The following is a 17809-nucleotide window of genomic DNA, read 5'->3' as shown; positions in this document are numbered from 1 at the left end:
GATTTCATCTAATGGAAGAAATTGAAAGATTATGGATAATTTTGACATTCTTTATGCATAATTCTATGTTCTTTGATACCTGAAGAACGAGCTACAAGTCTCAGAATTTTCATTTCATATATAAATTATCAGTAAAAACTGACTTATGCCTGAGCATACTGAACTTTTTGGGATGAGAATCCAATTTAGTGTCTTGCTTTCTCACGCAGATGACTCGAAACATACATGATGACCATTGGTCTATTCTGTATAGTCCACTGAATCGGGCTTAGACCTAGAAAGGCTAAAATCAATGACTGTAACACCCCGCAGACGACCCAAATCAGGATTTTTTGGGCTGAACCAGAAATTGTTAGTTTTTTTCTTTGTATTTGAGGTCTGAGTTTCTCAGGTTCAGTCATGCTCACGATATAAATATTAAACGCCTCTCTTTTCCATTCACCGGTTGGGTTCTTAATGAAACACATGTATAAATTTACTGTATTTTCAAGAAGGACGAGGCCAGTATTCAATCATCTGTTACTTTGTTAGCTGCTGTATTTTCAATGATTATCCTGTCACTGGGATCTTCCATTCAGTGTTAAAATTATGACATTATTAGGATCAAAACAATGATTAATTTCTGTAAGTTCAAACATATTGCTGCAGTTTCAGTTATGTTTTTTTTTTCTACTGATCCTTATTATCTTTTAATATAAACTTATATAATCCAGAGAAAGTATATTTCCATGTTTTTTTTTCCTTTTATCAAGATACACTTTTAGAGGAAAATAATAATTTTTTTTTTAATTCAGGTTTCTTGTTAGAGACTGAATTGTTACTTCCACCACAATAATTATAAAATATGTAGATAACTTCTTTTTTTATTGAGATATCTAAGAAAAATTATATAAAAACTAAGCTCATTTAATGAACACCTTGAAAATTTTGATTGATCCGAAATATCCATTTAGTCATGTTTATTATTAAAATTTTAAAAATATATTTTTTTAATTTTATATTAATTATTAATATAATAATATTATATGATTTCAAACAAAATTGAACTTGCATTTTAAATTAATGAAAAGAGTTTTGGTTATGTATGATAATGGAATATAAGATGAAAACAATTGTACTTGAATTTTAAATATAAATATGTAAATCTTAATAGAAAGATGGATTAAATTGTTTCCTTTGTCATAACAATTTGAATACAAATGTTAGTTTTATTATTTTTTATTTATTTGATGAATTAAAAAATATTTTTTGTATAACATATTAATTCTATTTAAATTTTATTTTTTAAATAAACGACATGTTTTATTTATTTAAAGAGAAAAGAATATCTTATTACTATTTCAAAAGGTACGAACTATATATTGAGAAATACAAATTTGAAATTAATTGTGAAGAATGTTAATGAAAATACCATGTGTTCGTATGCTGTCTTGTTAATTTGAATAATAAGATGCATTATAAATTCTTACAATTTATAATTGCATTAAAGTTTATATTTTGTAAAAAATTTACTTTTGAGGAGTTGAATCTAATCATATTGTAGTTGAAATTCATTATAAAAATAGTAGGATTAAAATTATTTAAATTGGTTTATATTAATTACATTTAAGTGATTTTGCTCTATTAAAATTTAATCTAAATGTTATTTATGAAATTTTTAATCAAATTACATCTTCTACATGAAACAAGAACACACAAACATTAAGAAAATAACATGTTTCTAAGTTTTAATATAATTGCATCTAAAAATTTATTCAAAATAAAAATTCACTACACCTTACATAAAAATTGATCTTGTAAATCATATTGATGAATTTGCAATTTTAATGCTAAAAAGACATGTTACTAAATAATTACTTTTAAAACTTAGATAAAATATTTTTTATTTTAATTAAAAAAATGTGAGACTCAACTTTATCAAATCCAATAAAAAGTTTTAAAGTGAAAAAAAAAATAGTAGAAGCTAAAGAGCACTTATAATTATTCGTAAATAAATGAATCAAATAAAAAATTTATTAAATTTGATTATCCAATTAAAACAATAATAAATGTAAAACAAAATAATTCTTATTATAATTTTATGAATTATTAGAGGATAAAATTAGAATATATAAAAATTTTAATTAAATATTTGTTATTACAGAACTTCTTTAATATTTTAACATGACATAAAATTTCAAATAACTTATTTCACTAAATAAAATTTTTAAAATTTTAAGAGACAAGCAAATTACTTATACTTTTAAAAACATATCTTAAATTAATGAAGTTATCAATAAATATGTTCATTAATGGCCATAAAATTAATTAGACAATATATCGCAATTAAATTTTAATAAATAATTGTAATAATTGGTTTTTTTAGCTTTCTTTACCTTTTCGTTTTTTAAGTTTTAAAAATAATATTTATCTATTAATTGTAATAATTAATTATGTATTTTTTGCTTTATTTATCTTTTCAATTTTTTTATTTTAAAAATAATATTTAGCTATTAATTATGATCATTGATTGCGCCTTTTGGGTTTTATTGTCTTATGGTTTTATAGTATTGAAGAAAATATTCACTTATTTGAAATTTGATTAATTGTGATCTCTAACCATGTTTTTTAAGCTTTATTTACCTTTTAATTTTTTTCGATTTTAATAAAAATAACATGTATTTATGATAATTGATTTTTTTTATCTTTTGATTTTCACCATTTTAAATAGATATATATTAAATTGATTGTGTATTTTTTTTTTTTTACCTTTTGGCTTTACTTTTTTTTCAAATAATATTTACCTATTAATTGTGTAATTTATTAATTTTTTTAAATTAAAAACACAATTAATTTGATTATTAATAAATTAATTATGGTAATTTATTAATACATAATTACCACAATTAATTTGATTGTAAATATAATTGATAAATTACCATTATTAATAAATTACCACAAAAACATAATACACAATTAAAAACAAAGAAAAACATAATCAATTAAATTACCACAATCAATTGTGTAATTAATTAATAAATTTCTAATGGGTGAAGAGATATATTTACAATAGTAGTCCTACAAATATTAGTTTCATTATAACAATTTAATATATAGTTTTAAAATTTTGTAAAGATATATTCAATTTTAATTTTAAATGATACATTAAAAATTTGATATTGCAACACATGGTTAAAAAAACTTAGTTGGATAATGAAAAACATTTATAACATTAGAATATCATTAAAAGTATTTTTTACATGGTATATATTTTTATTTGTTAGAAATTAAATTTTGTTTAAGAAATTCTAGTGGTTTGTTGAAAATTACCAATATTGCAATTAAACTTGAAAATTTATCAATTTCTAAAAGAATGAGATACAAATAAATTTAAAACAAAAAAAAAAGTATAAGAGATTTTAATACTTAACTATACTTAAATAATGTGAAAAGGCAAAAAATTCAATATTCAATTATTAGATTTATTTATCTTTTAAAAAAAATAATCCCTTTAATAAATGTATCAATCTTATAAGAACGCAAATATCAACCCCTATAAGGTAGAAAAGTTTCTTAGAGTACTTTTTCACACTACATTTTATTTTACTCTAAATAAAATTATAATATTTAAATGATGAAATTTATAAATTTGGCATTAAATTTTTAGTGTTCATTTAACTTCAAATTTATTTAATATGAAATTTTTTTATCTTTCTTTTCAATTATACTTATGCTTTTTATAAACGAAAATTTATAGTTCAAACCTAAGTTTTAAGTTATAAATGTGGATTAAAAAATATAAAAAATAATTATCTTTTTGCTAATTAATAAAAACATAAATTGTCTAATAATGTAAGAACTTTAACATGATTTAAGGCCCACTAATCAATGCCACCTTTAAAAAAGACTTTCTTAATTAGCATTAAACCCCCAATAATTGATCCAAGTTCACATATATTTATAATATTAATATTTTTATGTGTTCCTTCTTTATATTTTTTTAAAGGAAGAATTCAAATGAAAATTCTATTATTATAAGTTATTGCTCTAATCATGTTTTTAACTACAAATGCAAATGAAAAAAGCAAAAGAACTATTTAAATTGTTTTGAAAAGAATTTATTTACAAATGAAATATGAAAATAAATAAATAAATTTAATTAACTACGAGATTATGAAATTGACATTAAACTCTTAAAATCCATTCAAGTTTATATAATATAATATAATTTAACATAAACACTATCCACATTCTGTTTTGCTTATAAAAGTTTTTACTACATAAATAATCATTCTAACCCATATTTTAATTAAACAATAGATGTATAAGAAGACAAATATAAACATTTATTAACTAAGTTAAGATGTTTTTTATGAATAATAAATTTCAAAGATATGTAAAACCTAAATAAGATTTATTATGGGTTTTATAAGATTTATCAATGTTATATTAAAACCCTAGTTTCCATTCAAATTCATATCTTATAAGAACACTTTTTTCAATTGTTTTTACGTGTCTTTTATCTTTTTAAAAGAAAAAAACTATACAAAAATTATATTATTAATCATCCCTTCAAGCTCATGTTTTAAGCAATTATTGTACAAGAGAAATATATATTCATTTTTATTAATTAAGTTATTATTTTGATAAAAAAATATTAAATTTAAAAATAATAAAATAAATAAATTTAGTCATAAGATTTATAAATCTTATATGTATTTAATATTATCATTTTCACTTTTCCTTTTTGTATCTTTTTGCTTTTTAAAGACAAAAATCCATAAAAAAAAAAATTATTATAATTAAATCATTACCATTCAATACCCATATTTAACGAAAAAGTATAGTGAAATGAAAATTTTTTGAAGTAAGATGAATTTTTAAATTTTCATAATCTTAAATTACAAAAAAAGCTAATTTTTTGAATCTCTTAAAATTTATAACACAATAAATAATCAAATAATTACAACAAGATTTTATTTACTCACCACAAATAAAATAAATAAATCTTTTTAATCTATTTACCACTTCATTCATAAAAATGATTGGATTGTTAGTAGAATTTTTGAGAAGACAAATAAATATCAATAAAATAAAAATTATAACTTTAAATTTAAGATTAATGAGTTAAAATATTAAATATATTGAAAATAATTATTCATAAACTACATAAATTTATACCATGAATGTAATTGCAATTATAACTAAAACACATTTCATTGTTTTAAATACTAAAAATTTAAAGAAAAATGTCTTCATTTTGAAATGCATTTGTTTCTCAAAACTGATCAATTTTATATGAATGGTGTACATAATATATTATAAAATTATAAAATTATATGATTATCTTAGTCATATTATAATTGTTTTAATTAGTTTTATCCTTATAAGCCTTTATATTTATCATTTTAATTAATTTAAAAAATTTTAAAAAAGAAGAAAATAACTTACTTGAAAAATGAATAATTCTTTTTTATTTATGATCTCGAGTTTTTAAAAAATTTTATGTTGCTACCTTAACATAAAAGTCAAACTATAATCACATGAAAAAACCATTAAAAATTAGAGAAATCTGTTAAAAGAAAGTATAAATTTGTTATCAATATAAACGAATATGACAACATAAAATATTTGTATTTTATAGTTTAATTATCACATAAAAAAAATATGAAAAGAAAAAATGAAGAAAGAATATCAATAAATAGATTAATAGAGAGAATAAAAAAGAAAAAAAAAACATGAGATAATAAAATGAACCAAAATCTTATGCAAATATTGAAACATGAGATTACCTTCCATTATCAATGAGTTCATACATTACCACAAATCTAAAATTCTTTTAAAAAATCAAATACAATGAAAAAAATGGATAAACAATGAAAAAAAGTAATATGCAAATAAAATATTAATACATACATTCAAAATAAAATGATAAGTATATTGCAGTTGACAACCCAAACCTTTTAACCCTCATCGCAAACTAATTTATCACTTAAACGAATAAATTCAAAAACCATAAGAAAAAATAAGATCTAAATGTGTCTCAAATATCCTATAGATTAATTTGAACAATAAAAAATTGATCATAGATCATATAAAAAAAAAAAAAATTATAAGGATGCAACCATAAAGAGAATGCTAACAAATCTCATGATTATTAACCTGCTACATATAAAAAATCTAAAAAATAAAATATATAAGAGATTGAAAGCATTTATATAATCCAAAAAGGAAAAATCAAATGTTATATACAAACAATATAAAAAATAATATTTATGCCTATGATTGAACCAAAAAAATTAATAAAATAAATCACTAATAAGAAAATAGTATAACAAGAATAGAGGAAAAAGCAAATATACATTTTCATCATTCAACATCATTTTTGTATAACACCTTTTTTTGCCTTATAATTTTCACTAAATCATCCTTTTAAAAAATAATCATCAAATTAGTATATTCTTATTTTTTAATATCCCAGCTTAAACTGTAAAAAATAAAAAATTATAAAAATACCAACGCTAAAAATACACCAAAAGGGTAATAAACAAATTGGAAATATAAAAATGAAAACATAATAATAAACAAACCTCATGATTTGTAATTGATTAAAAGCCAAGTTTAAACTCCAAAAAGAAAAAAAAAGGATCATAGTGAAAAATAAAAATTATAAAAAATGCAAACACTAAAAAAAATAGTAATTGATTAATAAACAAACCCAAAATGCAAAAAATCATTTATTATGATTAAAAAATTTTTAAATTATCAAAATGAAATCACAATAAAAAACCTAAAGCTCATATTAGTAATATGACAAACTAAAATTAAAAAATGTAATAGAGACATGAAACACATTCATATAACCTATCACCCTTAAAAAAAGATAAAAAATCATAAGTCACAAGAAAATTAAAAATCAAATATATAATGTTACAAAACCAAAAGTTTTAATAAATTTTAACAAATAATGGTTTTAAAGAAAAAGAATACATAAAAATAAAAAGTCAATAATTTAAATAAATGTTAAACAATCAAAAGTATATTATGTTTTGTATAATAAAATTATGATATATATATATATATATATAAATTTAAAATTTAGAAAAAAAGACTTAAAATATATAATCAAAAGTCAATAATCCGATCAAAAGTTGAATTTTATATAATAAAATTCAGATATATATATATATATATATATAAGTTTAATATTTATGTAAAAAAAAGTTAGTATTTATTATAAAACTATATTTCAAGCCTACACTTTGCTGCAGGAGTAAATTAAAGTTATATACTTTTAACTTGTTGCGGTGGCTAAATGTAGTAGAATGGAGTTATAGACCGAATCACCAATAATTATGTTCAAATGACTTTTAATGAGGGTGAAACAAAAATTATCCTCAAAAGATAAAGACCAAAAAAGAAGTACCTCTATTGTAACAGCCTAATATGAAGACACTATAAGTGGCAGAGTTCCATGAATATTATCATTAAGGAAAAAATAAAGAATTGCTAGGATTGGTGCCAAAACCGAGCAATTGATATGCTTCTTAACTAATGCAAATGGAACTCAAGCATAAGTTTATAAATAAACTACAAGATAATCCTTAATGTAAGGTTACTAATGCTATTGAACCATCTTATCATTACACATAAAACATATTTAAAGAAAATTCAATCATTACTGGTGCAACTTATTGAACCATTGCTTTCTAATTGATATAAATACCTACAGGTTAAGATGTTAAGTGAAGTAGATGCTGATTCCAATGCTAATGCTTAGTCAAAGTTCATATATAAAAGTATTATTGACTAAGGAATACGTCACAAGATGTTTGATATTTCAAATACTGACCCAGCAACTCCAAGAACAAACAAAGTAGCATGATAATAATTTTGGTAACAGCCAACACAAATATTAAACAACTAAAAACACAGGAAATCTTATATAGACAAAAAATGTTCATATCTTTTACGTCAATTACCCTTGGATAGAAGAGATTTGTACTTTCAAGAACTGAGAGTTGAGTTGATCTTGGCGATTAAATTGATTAGCTTCTAGCTCTCTGTAATCATATCGGTTTCCCAACTCTCTATCCCGAAGAGATTCCCAGGACCTCTCATCTCCTGCAAGAGGAAGCTGTGCTGAACAGTTTCTCCAATCACGATTGTCAGGCTTAGAGTAACGGTTCTGACTCTAATTTGGCAGCTAGCAAAAGTTTTGAAAATGGAACAATAAATGTTAACAAAGAATGATTCCTTGGCAGTAATATTTCAAATTGCAGGAATTTCAGCGAGGCTGTTAATTGCTAATAAAATAAGCAAATTAAAAAGTACAAAAGCAAGAGAGCACTTCTACAGCCTAAAGACAAGGCAAGAAGCATGATATTTAAGAGCATACCTCAGGATTTATAGCATATCAAAGACAATTAAGCAAATACCAAGGTTGCTATTTAAGTGCACAAAGGACTAAATTAGACCCTTTCAGACAAAAAATAAAAGCAATGCTTATTTCAAAGATAAGTTATAGAATCAACAATAACAATGATAAAATCAAATCTACTTGCTAAGGATCTAATCTTCAAAAAAGCAATCTAAAAGACAAACATAACCAACATCATTCAAAAACCAATATAAAATTTATTATGCATTATAACAAAATCAGAGTGATAACATTTATTTTGCAATATTATAACAATATAACATTTATTTTGCATTATAACAAAATCAGAGTGATAACATTTATTTTGCAATACCAGAACAATAGAAACCCATATAAAATGCAGCCACTTTTACCAAAAAAAATCATCTTGTCAACACAAGAACAATAGAAAACATAAGCATTCACGTATGTTCCTATGTTTAATTACCGCAATGCATGGAGCAAAAACTTTGGAAATTCCTGTAGCTCTAACTGCAATAACAGTTGCATCCTCTTTTACCACAATGAATCATCCCATCAACATAAGAACAATAAAAAACAAAAGCATTCAAGCATGCTCCTGTGTTTAATTACCGCAATGCATTGAGCAAAAACATAGGAAATTTCTATAGCTCTAACTCCGATAGCAGTTGCATCTCCAATCTTCTTAATAAGTTAAAGACCCTTGCAGATTAAATAAAAGTGACTAAATGATTCCAACAAAGAATCGTAGAACTATTGATTTGACTCTAGTAGAAAGGCAAAGCAAAAAGTAAGCACTTCAAAGCTCTCCATTCAAACTTCAATAGTATTTCCACCTGTTTGATTGATAGGGTATGAAAACTCAAATGTCATTGTAAACTTTCTCATTATTCTTCATTCTAGAAATTCCCAAAACGTTGCCCATTTTCTTGATATTTCAAAAAGCAGAGTAGTATAGAATACCAAATTCATGGGAACATCATTCGATTATTTTAAAGACAATGCAATAAGCAATTACTCAAAATTTCATCCTCTAAATTAAGTACCATACCAGTCAATGCAGGTCAAGCGATTTGAATCTCAAAAACACTTAACACAAGATAGGATAACAGCTTTCTGTATGACAAATCAAAATTGAAAGTCCATATCTCAAGCAAAATGTATAACCTTGAATGGTAAAAAAAATCAAAGAACATATTTGCCTCAAGATATATAACTTGCTTGGCCACTTCAAGACCAATGTTATGAGGAAAAATAGTGACCATATATACATTATTGTGGTCATGAACTGCATCAATCCCATATATCATGGGAATCCTAAAAAGGGTGGACAAAGATCCCTCTTGCATTGAGTTCACCATCTTAATCCAAGTTTTAAGAGTAGCTTTAAGGGTAAGTACACTCTCTCCACCATTCAAAACACTCCACACACAAACCATACAACCTCCATTTACAACACAACTTAATTTTCATAAAGAACAGCATTAAGCAAGACAACCATTTAGATAAATATAAGAAAATAAAATATTATTATCTTACACACTGATAGCAAGTTCAAAAATTTTATAATTGGATTCATATGCTTATTACATATCCATTTAACTATAAATAGGAAATGAAAAACTTAACTTATTCAATTAATCGTATATATAGTGAGTGTATAAATCCTCGGGTAAAAGGAACCAATTGAACAAATTATATTAGTTTTTCCAATGAATAAAAAAAATAAGGAATAAAGTCATAGAACAAATGAGATACATAATCCATTTAAACAAAACATGTGAAAAACAAAATGAGGACATACTAAAGATTGTTAAAAGATGATTTGGTTTATACCAATAAAATACTTCTTCATCACATCTGGGGTAGCAACGGTGCCCTCAATCTGAGTCATTTGGCCGATCTTTTTAACCAAAGTCACCCTACTTATTAAGTCTTTGATTTTAAAATCTATTGGCTATTTTGGGTTTTTGTACTTCACATATGTTGCTTCTGTAACAACTGCTAAGTAGCACAACAGTAGAAATCCCAACTTGGGTATTGAAAATCTACCCATTTTTTGAGTTCCTAGATCAAGCTTTTGCTCTGAAAGTTTGAAGATTTAAATATAGTTAGAATGATAGTAAGTAAGCTAAAAAATGAATCTTTAGCATGACACAAAATATCTATTATTTTAGATAGAAAAATTAGTAAATGGAACGAAACAATGAAGATTAAGATCTTTAAAATGGCAGAAAGCTAAAAATCACAAATGTATCTAAAACTCACATATGAACCATAAGGCATGTGTGTTTTCACCCCATTCATGAATACTTCACCATACATCTTAGTCAAAAGACATAATCTTCCTAAATTCAAGATGAAATAGGATTTTAGTCTTAAACGTCTTAAATGAAACAGGGGAAAGTATAAAAAACGCATCATTCAATAAATAGCCAACTTAAGAATCATTCTAAAACACCTGCAATAGCCTTTAGGAATGTGGACTTCACAGATTTTATAGGACCTATGATCACTGTCATCGTGCCAAGTAATGCATAACTATTTGAACTCTTCACAAAGTAGATGAAACTTTTAGAGAAGCTTTTTTTAAGTCTAAAATTATCCCTGAATTTTTTTTTTACATGGCTAAATTGTCCCTTCAATACAAAATGGGGACAACTTTTATATTAAGTTATAGATTATAGATATTATTTTAATAATTGCCAGAGAAGTGTACGATTTTCCATCATTTCCAATGGCTGACAAAGCCATAACATTTAGTTCCTCTAAGCCAATAGCCAACACATCATCAAACCATTTACAAAACTGTAAGATAAGTGATAAGCTTACATGACAAAACAAGTAAATACATAATTGATTGTGAGAAAGCACAAATAAAAAAAGGTTTTCTCAAATCAAGTAAAATGAATGAACAACATATTTGTCTTGAACCAATACCTGATCTATAATATCAGCCTCCACCTGTTTCTCAAGGAACTGTGAAGGTATATAGTTCTCTCTGGGACCTAAAATGTCTATTTGTGTAGGCTTTTGAATTCGAAAACACATAGACGTGCCTGGATATTGGGGAAGGTGAAGCTTATATTTCCCCTGTCATGAAACTCAGTAACAAAAGTAATTGAATAAAGATACAAAAATGGAACAACAGCTCCATCAATCCAAACACCACACCCATAAAACAAAGATAAAATTAAAAACTAAACACCAATTTTGTTACTTCGTAACCCATGTTCCACAACTTTACCTAACAAACAAATAACACTTCTGACAAAAAAAAAAACTGAGCACTCCCAAAAAACAAAAGCACCAAGCATCAGAAATAAACCAACATAAAAATAAAAGCAAATACTTGGAAAAATAACATTCAATGCATGCAAATGAACAACTCCATCAACGCATGCAAAGAAACCAATGCATGAAATCAGAAACCATAAATAGAAACAATATATCCAGAACATAGCATATTTTGTATGCCCACAAGATCCAAACACCCCAATCCAAAAAAATTAAAGTTATCGAAAACCTAAAAAAGAACATCCTCTATAGTCTCAAACAGGAAAAAAAAAATCCAAAAACTCATCTGAACCAAAAATAGAAAAGATGCAACAGTGAAAACTGCAAAAAAGATGAAAAACCAAAAGCTATAATTAAGGAAAACTTTGCCAAACAAAAAAAAAGAAAAAAAAGAAAGAGAGAGCCCCTATCAAAACACAGAAAAACCTTAAAAAAAAAAAAAAAAAAAAAAAAAAAAAAAAAAAACCTTTCTAGCCTACTGGAAACCCAAAAAAAAAAACCCAACAATTTGGCTATCGATGGCTGCGATTCTATATTAATCAAAGAACAAAAATCAAATCACGCAAAAACATATGACAAAATGAATATCAGAATAAATATTTCTAGAGAAATGATTTTTTCCTAAATTTTAAAATAATATATTAAGAAACTAAATATCCTTTATTTTAGTATTTATTGCTGGATGATTTCTTCCCCAGAATGCCTAACAATTTGGCTACCGACAGCTTCGACTCTATATTAGACACCCACTATCTTAAGATCTTTCATCATATAAATCTCTCTTTTTGCTCCCCATGCTTTCTCCCTTCCCCCTTTCTCTTCCTTTTCAAATTTCAAAAATGAAAAAAAAAAAAAAGTCAGATCAGCGAATTGAATACCACCTCCCTAATAGCCTCCAAAAGCTTTTAAACTGAATTTTTTTCCCAATTACCATTTTAATCATTGTTTAATATAATGATGAAGTGTATATAAAATTGAAAAATTAGGGATAGTTATTATATAATGTTATAGATATTTATATTATATATAGAGTAGATTAAATATAATGTTATAGATATTTATATTATATATATAGGCATCAATTTTGTTCTTTTTTTTTATTATTATATAGTTTTGTTTATTATTATTATTATATTATTATTATTATTATTAATCTTTAAAATAAAAAAAGTCTTTGATTTCAACTCTAGCAACTGAAATCAAGCTGTCAGAGTTATCTAAATTTTTTCTTGACATTATCTAATTTGACAGCATAAAATTCAGTGACTAAAAATTATGAGATAAACACAAATTTTTCACAAAATAAGATCCAGAAAATCTGGGGTCTTGAATCCTAAGAGCTTTATAAGTAGAGTTAAGTTCCGCAAAAATAAAAAGACAGAGAGAGAACAAAAAAGGGGAAACACACAAATTTTAAAAAAAAAAAAAACTTTCAGAGAATGATCGATCTAGGAAGTTGTAGATTTTTTTTTTTGAAAAATCTGGGTTTGAAAAAGTGTTTAAAAAGTAAAAATGATCATTTGGGGAATTTTTGAAAAATTTTTGAAAATTTTTTTGGGTCATCGAAAACTGAAAAGGTTTGAATATTTCGACGACGGTTGAATTTTTTGACACCGAAATTTGAAAAAGTTTAAATTTTCAGTGATCGTTGAATTTTTCGACCATTGAAATTTAGGATCTTTGAAATTTTCAACGTCATTGAAGTTTTCGGCCACTGGTGCACAACGATGACCGACCAAAAATAAGATATCCACAATGGTCGGCGAGAGGTGCTAGAATTTTAGAGAGAAAGGCTCTGGGGTAAAAAGAGAGAGAAAAGAAACAATAAAATAAAAAACTAAAATAGGCATTTTATAGGTCCTCCAAAATGACGTCGTTTTGGACGTTTAGATCGAATCCGACCCACACAGGATCCACGCGTTGACCCGCACGTCGACCCGACCCATTTCGCAGGTTTACCCTTTTCTTTTTCTTTTTATTTTTTGTTTTGATTTTGATTTTGATTTTTTTATGTTATATTTTTATGATGTTATTATTATTGTTATTATTGTTATTTTATATTATTATTGGTAATAATTTCTAAAATAAATAAATAAATAGAATAAAAAATGAAACTGAAATAAAATAAAGACTTAAAAAAATATAAATAAAAAATTTAATAATAATAACTATTTAAAGGAAATAAATTCTATTACAAGAAAAATATTATTTAAATTTCACCAAAATGTTGGGATTATTTAAAAAATATTTTTTGCTAAAAAATAAAAATATATATAAAAAATAATAAATAAATAAAAATAAATTGTTTAAATGAATCTTTTAAATGCAATCTTTAAAGAAAGTTAAAAGAGTTTAATTTTCTTTAATTATTGCGAGTAAAAATATTTTTTTGGATTTCACCATGAAGTTGGGATAATCCAAAATTATTTTCACTAAAATAAAGATTGATTTAAATAATGTAAAACAATAATAAAAAATGAAATTAATAATATTTGATATCTTGAATTTTTTAAATATATATATATATAGAAAGTTGAAAGAGTTCGATTTTCTTTAAACAAGAGATTAATATTTAGATTTTACTGGTGAATTAGAAAAATCTAAATTTATTCTTATAAAAAATATTAAAGAATAAATAATATAAATTTTTAAAATAACCATAATATTTAGATTCCACCGAAAAGTCGGGGTAATCTTAAAATTTATTATAAAATTTGAAAACTCACCAAAGAGTCGAGATGTTTCTAAAATCTTTTTTTAAATAAATAATTAAAATATCTTATGATGAAGTTTCTAGAATTTTGTGAATGGTCAATTTTTTAGAAATATTTTCTAAATTGTGATTTTTTATAAATTTTACCAAAGCGTTGGAGAATTTAAAGAATACGAAATAATAATAATAATAATGTTAATTTCGAAACAGAGAAAAATATTTTAAAATAAATTTTAAGAAATTAAACTTAAATAAAAAAGACAATGTTATCTAAATTATAGGATTACACATATTTAAATGGTACCGTTCTTCGAACGGGCGACATGAGGGTGCTAATACCTTCTTCACTCGTAACCATACTCTCAGACTTAGTCCTGATTTCGTAAATCTAAACTTCTTTTAGTAAGTTTTAATTAATTTTAAATTTTTTTTTACTAAAAAATGATATTTTGGGTGGCCAATCACACCTTTTAAAAAGATTGGTGGTGACTTCGAAAATTTTCACAAAGTCTAGCAATTGAGTCCCCCCGAATGAAAAATCGTTATGATAGCTTGATGACTCCACTAGGAACATTTGAGAGTCAAGCCAAAATTTTAACATGCGTCATCCAAATTTTGATTTTATAGTATTTTCGATATTTAATTTTAATTTCTTATCTCCGAATATTAAAATTGTTTTTTTTTTGTTTCATTTTGGTTTTGATATGTTATTATTTTATATTATTGCTAATTATATTGTTAATTTTATTTGTTACATTCCCTCACACATGTGCACATTTGCATTCATGCACGAGCTCTGTACCCAAGCTCTCAAATCTATCTCTTTTTAGGAAGGAGTAGAGCACTTACGCTTTCGTGAGGTTATAATGCCTCCACTTGGGCTAGCGAAATACTTCCACTCAAGTTGAACCCTTTCCGTCGGTAGCCCTTATGCGTGAGGATCAGGGGCCTTACTAGTCTAGAGTGGATGACAGTAAAGATCAATTTGAGAACCTTTTTAGCCTATGTTAATTACCAAACCATGCATATAGTGAAACTTAGGAAACTAACCTTAGATAGGGCCATACCATTTTTGTAGATTATACCCTAAATTAGGACACATGAGGGAATATTTATTTTAATATGATCACTAACCCTATTTTGTTTTGTTTTCCTTTTGTTTCATGATCATGCATCATCATAAGCACTTACATATGGGATGTGCTTATCAATATGCTTATCATCATTAGTAAGAAGATTTTCAGTCTTGCTTTGAAAACACCATCATGATGTTCTTAGCTTCAAAGCCCACCATGTGTGAAAAGACCAATGTGGTGATAACTTTATCATTAAACACCCAAAGTAGAATGGAAGATTGTTTAAAAGAATCTAAACAACAAATTTTTTCCAAAGAAGTCAAATTGGGACTTTAACAAAATAACATCTTTGAGTTGGTTGAGATCTGACGCTGTATAACAACTTCTAGGAATATGGCTTTTGAGGAAAAATATAGTCATATTACTTCACTGCTTGAGGTGCTTACGAAAAATCAGTTGATAAAAGCTTTAGTTTAGTTTTGGGATCTTGCATAGAGATGTTTCATATTCAACAAAATAGATATAACCCCAACGATCGAAAAGTATACTACATTGTTATGGTTGCATCTTCCCAATTCAGACAAAACTATTAACAAGATCAAAAACTTGGATCTCGAAAGAAACTCGTTTGTATGATGGAAGTCCCCACTTAGAATATGAACTCGTATATCTAAACAAAATGCATAAGAGATAGCATTCTGTGAGAAATCTTAAGTGATTACATCATCAAACACTTAGAGGATGAACGAGGCATGAGAATGTTAGCTTTGGTAATTTATGGCTTGATCATCTTTTTGAAGGTCTTGGGGCACATTGAAGTATCAGTGATTGACTTTTTCGAGCAAATGGATAATAAAATCAACCATATTCTTTCTATACTGGCAGAGACCTTTAGATCATTGAATCATTATCGAAAAAAAGGAGGATGCTTCATAGGGTGTGTATAGTTACTCTACATTTGGGTAAAAAGTCATCTTCAACATCCTATAGGTAAATTTCATCCTACTTATAGTAATAAAAGTAGGCCAATTGAAGAATGCTGCAATGTTGAGTGGCCAGAATCAAAGATCATGGAAGAGTGGATATTGATTTTGCAAGATCTCACTAGTGCTCAGGTTATATGGAAAGCTCAATGGATGCCACGAGAAGCCATGTTATACAAGTGTGGTGACAAGCCATGGGTTCCACTTTTAGAACCATGAGGAGGTATAAGTTATGCTCCGACACTGGTTCGTCAACAATTAGGGTCAGAGCAATTTATCCCAATGACTCATGGGCTTCAAAAATTGAAATTCTCTTTTAAAGAATCAAGATTTTTGGGAAAGATAAAATAGATTATCAGAGGGTGAAAGCAGACTCAGAAAGTAGATCGTAGGGGATATACAAACAAAGTCACACCTAAATATCTTATATAGAGAAGTCAACGGGTCACAAGCAAAGTTGGTCCTAAAGAAAATAGACTATGCCATCAAAAAAACACCCAATATGAAAAGATTCCTGAGGATATGAAGATTATGAAGCGTAAATTTGAAGAAAAAAAATATGAGAGCTTGAAAAGAAAAGGCTTCAACATGAGATTAATGAGTGAAAAGATAAAACTGATAAGAGTGAAGCAAAATCTCGAAGGCTTGAAAGAGAACAAGAAAATATTTCTAAAAGCTGGCATAAGTCCATCGCCACAATAACTATAGAGCTTGAAAAATCCAAAAAACATGCAAAACAGCTTTGGTCCAATTTATTATTTAAGAAAGAAGAGCTTAGTCAATCTGTGAAACAAAAAAAGGTACTACAAGGTTTGTAGATGACTTGAAACAGCAAATGCATTATCGACGTGAAGCCATTCAAGTTTTGAGAGAGGAACAAGATCAATTTGAACATAGAGCACAGTATTGGAAGGAAGAATATCAATTGAAAGAATTTCAAGCCACTTGCCTAGTAGAACAGATAAAAGAAGTCAGCTTTAAAGCAAGAGACATGGCCTAAGAGGCTAAATAAGTGAAAGAAAAGGTTTACCTAAGACAGCATAGCCAACGCTTGACCAATTTTTTAGAAAATGCTTATGAGCAGTACAAGCATGTAGGGTGCTTCTTTTGAAAATTTTAATATTGTAATGAAAAAGTATTTAGTAAAGATAATGTGAAGTTATGATATGGTGGTTCAAGTTCAGACTTAAAATCTTTTGCAGATATTAGATATATAATAAGCACATCCTTTGCATATGATGCATTCATGCATCATATGTGTGTTTCATTTTAAAATAAAAAATGCATCATAACTAAAAGAAAGAGACCTCAAAATAACAAATATCAAAAAGTTTCTTTTAACTTAATCAAGTGTAAGGAT

At 25.8% G+C, this 17809-nt stretch overlaps 1 long non-coding RNA gene across 2 annotated transcripts; it reads right to left on the bottom strand.

Moving 5' to 3' along the window:
• Window positions 1–7755: 7755 nt before the first annotated feature.
• On the bottom strand, window positions 7756–12109 carry LOC149514217 (uncharacterized). 2 transcript variants are annotated; one of them, XR_016328581.1, is made up of 3 exons: window positions 11321–12109; window positions 10649–10728; window positions 7756–10465 (listed from the first exon to the last, which is right to left on the bottom strand). It is a non-coding gene; the product is annotated as an uncharacterized LOC149514217 (long non-coding RNA). The 2 variants fall into 2 exon arrangements; XR_016328580.1 differs by lacking the exon at window positions 10649–10728.
• Between the last annotated feature and the right edge of the window lie 5700 nt (window positions 12110–17809).

The sequence above is a fragment of the Durio zibethinus genome, chromosome 16 (genome assembly GCF_047325235.1).
Source record: "Durio zibethinus cultivar Kanyao isolate XHJ-2024 chromosome 16, ASM4732523v1, whole genome shotgun sequence".
In the NCBI taxonomy this organism is placed as follows: Eukaryota; Viridiplantae; Streptophyta; class Magnoliopsida; order Malvales; family Malvaceae; genus Durio; species Durio zibethinus.
This window is presented reverse-complemented; position numbering and strand designations above follow the sequence as displayed.